Here is a 6,665-nt window from a genome sequence, read left to right on the forward strand (position 1 = left end):
GTAAAATGGTGCAACCACTGTGGAAAGTGGTGTGGCACTTTCTCAAAAAGTTGTAAATAGAGATACCATTTGACCCAACAATTCCAATACTGGGAATATACCCTAAGGAGACCATAACCGACACTCAAGCAGATATATGCACACTCAACATTTACCATAGCTTTGTTCACAATAGCAAGGAGTTGGAAACAACCCAGGTGCCCATCAGCAAATGAATGGATAGAGAAGCTGTAGTATATTCACACAATGGAATACTACACTGCATTGGAAAAACAAGGAACTCATGCAATATTATTCAAAATGGGTGATCTTGGAGGACATTATGCTGAGTGAAATATCTCAGTCACAAAAGGGCCCATACTGCATGGTGCCACTGTTGTAGAATGGGACTGACATCAGGCTTGGGGTAAGACTGAGAAAAACTGGATAAATTATGTTTACTGCATTGAAACAGATGAGGAAGAGAATAATTTAAAAGCAATATATGATAGGGTATTATAGTTATCACAAGAGTCCAGAATTAAGGTTGCATAGTGGAGTGTACTCGGGCGGTGGGGAGGGAGGTGCAGGGGGATTGTATACCAATGAAAGAATTTTTCTTTTACTTTTCAAAGAGAGGAGTGAACTGGGGGCGGAGGGGGGAGGGCTGGTCAGGGAGAAAAGTGCAACAATGAATGAATGGAAATCCAAAATCTCTGTAAATATTCATTAAAATTAATAAAATGAAATAAAAAAAAGGCAAGGATGGTGAAACTTCATCTCACATACTTTGGGCATGTTGTCAGGAGCAGCCAGTCCTTGGGGAAAAGACATTATGTTGGGAAAGGTGGAGGGATTGAGAAAGAGAGGAAGACCTTCAATGAGAGAGGCTGTGACTCAGTGACAATGGGCCGAGAGTGACAGCGCTGGTGAGGACGGGGCAGGCCAGGGACGGCGCAGGACGGTCCGTTTTGATCAATTGATGTTTATAGGCTGCTGTGAGTCACAGGCAAAGTCAAAGGCCTCTGACAACAGCACCCCCATTCTGGCCGTCCAGGCACAGTGGAGATTTAGGGTTCAGTGATGGCATTCCTGTCCATCTCCCTTTTAGAATGCAGATGTTTCTACCTCCTTCCTCAGTCCTACACCCTCCCTGGCTCCCCAAGGCTTTTGAGAAACAAAATAAACTCTAACTGTGATGACTTTACTGGCGACTTCCGGAGGGGCAGATGTGCTTATCAGCATTGTTTACGGTGGTGAGTGATTGCTGAGGAAGGCACTGACTGAGTGGATTAGCAGCCCCCGTTCCTGCTGTGGGACAGAGTCCAGTGGGAGTCCTGGGCCGGCACAGAGGACTAACGAGCGAGCCTGCTTAGGTGATAACTGAGAATCTGGGGTCCCACATTCACCTGGAGGCACCTTGGAAGGGAGGCCTGGTGATCTACTTTGGAAAAATCAGCCTTTGAAAACACTCTGGAGCTGCTTCACTTGACACAGGTCGGGCTGCGGTCAGTCAGAAGCACCTCAGTGCAAGCTCATTTTATGACATCCGAGGAGCCTGGTAATGATAGAGCAAAGGACAGCCACAAGACCTCACAAACTAACCGAAACCAAAACATAACAAAAAGCAACACGTGCTGAGAAGGTGTAGGCAACTGGAACTCTCATGCACTGATGTGTTATCTTGTTAGGTGCTGACCAATCGAGTGTGACTCATAGCGACCCTCTGAACTACAGATCTGAACCCTGTCCTGTCCTGTGCCATCCTCACACTTCCGGACACACACGAGCCCATTGCTGCAGGCCCTGCATCAATCCACCTGGTTGAAAATCTTCCTGTCTGTGGTGTTAAGGATTTATTGTTCAAAATAGTTTCCCTTATGATTAGGTATTATTGTCATAACAGGAGTCCAGAATGAAGGCTGCATAGTGGAGTGGACTTGGGGAGAGGGATTGTATAACAATGAAAGAATTTTTTGTTTACTTTTCAAAGAAAAGAGCGAACTGAGGAGGAAGGCTGGGCAGGGAGAAAAGTGCAATAATGTATAAATGGAAATCCAAAGTCTCTGTAAACTTTCATTAAAATTAATAATAATAAAAACCAAAACAAAACAAACCCAAAATGGTTTCCCTACCCATTACCTTATTTTGTCGTGTGAATGGGTAGGAATATGTGAATAGGGTCTGTTAGCCTATCCACAAGGTGATTGACTAGTCTCCCCATTAAATTGGACGGATCCAGCAGCAGAATTCAAAGATCTCCCCGACCAGCAGAAAAAAAGCAGGAGAATGTAGCACGTCCTTCCGGCCCAGAGATTCTTTGCCAGGTAGACCTACAACAGCAGCAGCCGTGGCTGAAGCAGAGGACCAATGTGAGATAGAAGCTGATCTTGGGGCTGCTATCCCCCTCAACCGAGAGCTAAGAGCCTTTGCCTAAGTCTGTTGGACAACTGGGGATAAAGGGTAGAGTGGGTGGGAAGAGCAGTAATTTGTAGGACTGTGAGCTTCATAACATTGGCCTAAAGCCATGAGGCTCAAAGCTGAGATGCCTGCATGCACATTTTGGAGCTGTCCTGACTTTATCCTGTTACTAACCTGGATTATAACCTTCTCATTTCCCCAGAATGGTTCTGGTTGGTCTGTGAGCTATTGCATCTGATTTTGGATCCAGTAAAGCAGTAAGACTGGTGTTGTAATGAGAAGGTGGTACAGGAGACATGTCTGACCTCGTGGGAATTGGTTTTGTGTTGTTGATGCTGTTGATGGGGATGGTTCTCCTTTATGAAGTTGCTCAAAGTCAGAGGCAGCTGTCCACCATGCAATCATTGCTTTTTTACACTATCCTTCACCAGCCCTTCACCTTTCCAAGCATGATGTCCTTCTCCAAAGAATAGCCTTCCTGAGCAACATGCCCAATGTATGTGAGCCAACTGCATAATCTTTGCCTCCAAGGAGCACTCTGGCTGCACCATCTCCAAGACATATCTGTTTATTCTTTTGGAATTCCATGGGATCTTCAGTACTCTTCTCTAACACCACTGCTCAAAGGCATCAATTCTTTTTCTGTCATCCTTAGTCATTGTCCAGCTCTTACATGCATAGCAAGTGACTGAAAAGGTTTTGGCCTGAATCAGACACATTTTAGTCTTCAGACTGACATCATAATTGTTCCTCAATAATTTGGGGAGGACTCTGACTGCAAACTTGCCCGGTGAAATATGATTTCCTGACTACTAGTACTAAGTATGGAAATTCATCAACAATCTGTATTACGCAGATGACATAACCCTGCTTGCTGGAACTAAGGAGGACCTGAAGTACTTGCTGCAGAAGGTCAAGGACTGCAGCCTTCAATACAGATTGAAGCTCAACATCAAGAAAACAAAGATTCTCACCTCTGGGCCCATTGGCAGCATCAGTATGGATGGTGACGAGATTGAGATAGTTAACAGTTTTAGTTTACTTGGTTCCACAGTCAACACTCTTGGTACCAGCAGCCAGAAAATCAAGAGATGAATTGCATTGGGGAAGTCAGCTGTCAAGGACCTCTCCAGAGTACTGAAGACCAATGATGTTAGGCTGGAGACTAAGGTGCACCTGATCTGGGCTATAGTCTTTGCAATTGCATGCTATGTATCAGAGAGCTGGACAGTGACTAGGGATGATAGAAAGAGAATTTATGCCTTTGAGCTGTGGTGCTGGAAAAGAGTATTGAATATATCACGGACTGCTAGGAGGACAAACAGGTTTGTCCTGGAGAGGGTCAAGTTGGGCTGCTCCTTGGAGTTAAGGATTCTGAAGCTTTGTATGACATACTTTGGGCATGTTGCAAGGAGGGACCAGTCCTTGGAGAGGGACATCCATGGAGAGTGACAGTGCAGGAGAGGAAGATCCTCGATGAGATGGATCGATTCAGTGACTGGGGTAGTGGGAGTAGGTATGTTGGAGACAATGAGGTCGGCACAGGATAGAGCAGGATTTAGGGTTCTTGTACATAGAGTTGCAAGAGACTTGACGACACATAACAACAACAACATAGATTATACACTATAGATATACACTGTGACACTCGTGTCAAACGAGTTAATGGTTACCCATGGTGAACAGTGTTTGGTGGAGCCCCCCAAATAAAACAAGCTTGGAAGCAGGAGTGACATCCAGTTTCAAAACAGCTTGCCTCCGGAAACCCTATGAACTTGGAGAAACAATAAAAGTTATATAAGTCTTCAGGTCTTTCATTCATAGGGAGGCTATGAGTTGCCTACAGCTCGACTACATTTAACAACAACAACAACAGTACTAAGTATATTGATTGTAGACTCAAGGAGAATGAAGTTGTTGACTGAATCTTTTCTCCATCTGTCATGATGTTGCCAATCCATCCACTGTCAAGGATTTTTGTTTTCTTGATCCATAGTGAAGGCTGCAGTGTTTAACCTTCTGCAGAGAGCACTTCAGGTCCTCTTCACTTTCAGCAAATAAAGTTGTGTCATCTGCATAACACAGGTTGTTGATGAGTCTTCCTCCAATTTTGACGCCACATTCTTCTTTGTACAGTCCAGCTTCTCAAATAATTTGCTCCACATACAGATTGATAGGAATGGAGAAAGGCTACAACCCTGACTCACACTTTCCCCAATTTTAAACCATGTAGTGTTCCCTTGCTCTGTTTGCACAATAGCATCTTGGTCTAGGTATGGGTTTCAGAGGAGCACAATTAAGTGTTCTGCAGTTCCCATTCTGCTCTGATAGTAGGATCATAATATGATAAATCCTCTGTGCAAAATGGTGTGGCACTTGCCTAAGAAGCCAGAAATACAACAACGACACGATCCAGCAAATACACGGTAAAAAGGAGTCAAACCTGTGGACTTCGAGGCAATCTCATCTTTCTCTTGTTAAGGGGATGGTGGATTTGAACCACCAAACTTTGAGTTAACACCTTAACACGTGGCACACTCCACCACCAGGGCTTCTTCCCTTCTTGTGACTCTTATGAAAATGAAATTTCTAATTTTAACAACTCCCAACAAAGGCATCTCCCAGCCTAGGTGGTTTCACCGAACAAGTCAACCAAATGTTTATAGAATTAAAACCAATTTCACACGATCTGGTGCAGAAAATTGCAAGGGCGTGAAGAGCTCTGAATTCCTCTTGTGAAGCTAGGATCACCCGGATACTAAAACTGCAGGCTACATCCCATTAACTGAGACTCAAAAATCCTTAACAAATTATTAGGACATGAGACTCAGCAATATGGAGAATGTACACCAAGGCAACGGAAGGTTTATTCCAGAGATAAAAGGTTTGTTTAATCCTGGATTTAAAAATCAATCAATGTAGTCCAACGGTATTTACCAGGCGAGGCTTGGCAGAATAATAGTCCCCAAAAGATATGCACGTTCTAATCCTTGAAACTTGTGAATATATTAGGCCACATGGCAAAGGGAATTTAAGGTTGTGGATGGAATTGAGGTTGCTAATCCAGGAGCGGTCAGTACCTGGAAGGATTGACATCCTGCTTGGAAAGTCAGAGAGGCCTCACCCCCGGTGAGAGGGATTAACCCCATGACCAAGACAATGAGTTTAAGCGCGGCAAGGGCTGTGGGGGGCACGGGGTCGAGCAGGGCTCCAGTCTGTGCACAGAGAGTGCTGATGAGTCAGAACCGACCCCAGGAAGAGTCAGGGGTGACCTCATGACACCTATTAGCAATCACTGCTCAAAACAGGTTACCCTGATTATTTAAATTGTTGTGTGCTGTTGAGTTGACTCAACTCATAGTGACCCCATAAAAGAAATTATTGAAGTCAAAGGTTTTCTTTGTTTCTGGATCCATACTCGGTACCCAGAGCAGCAGCAGTCAGGAAATCAAAAGATTTGGGGGACGGGAAGAGGATGGAAGAGATTCAGCGCGGACTTGAAAAGATGATCTAACAAGAGGCATAGATCAATGGTAATTCATTGTAAGGGATACAGTGTGTGTGAATGATTGTATGAAACACAGTAGAAAGGAGGGATTGTATGGGACACAATGTTTATGAATGAAACAATGTAATGAATTGTTATGTAAAAACCAACTTTTAAAAAGAAATAAAAATAAGTGCTGGATTGTGCAAATCTGCTGTGAAGGACTTCTCCAAAGTGCTAGAGAGCAAGGCTGTCAGATTAAAGACTATGGTGCACCAGATCCAGGTCAGAGTATTTTCTTTTTTTTTTTTTCAGGTCAGAGTATTTTCGATTGCTTCCTATGCACCTGAAAGTTGGATGAAGGGTAAGGACTGAAGAATTAATGTCTTTGAGTTGTGGTGACAGAGGAGAGTCCTGAATGGACTTCCAAAAGAACAACAAAGCTATCTTATAGAAAGAAAGTGCTACCAGGGTGCTCCTTAGAGGAGAGGCTGGGCAAACGTCAGGGGCCAGCCGTGGAGGAGGACATCAAGCTGGGAAAGGAAGAGGACGGAGGAAGGGAGGAAGACCCTCGACAAGATGCTTTGACGCAGAGACTGTAACCGTGGCCTGAGCAAGCAGAGGTGGTGAGGATGGCGTGGGGCAGGTGGCCTTAGAGCTGTTGTTCACAGCTTCTCTCTGGGTCACTGGCTCTAGGGCGCTTTGCAATAAACAAATGACAACAATAAACAGCAACCCTGTTGTTGAGCCCCTTCCAGGTCACAGCAACTCCCCTGTC

Source organism: Elephantulus edwardii, unplaced genomic scaffold (assembly GCF_000299155.1).
Source record: "Elephantulus edwardii isolate Elephantulus edwardi_28Jun2011 unplaced genomic scaffold, EleEdw1.0 scaffold00185, whole genome shotgun sequence".
NCBI lineage: Eukaryota > Metazoa > Chordata > Mammalia > Macroscelidea > Macroscelididae > Elephantulus > Elephantulus edwardii.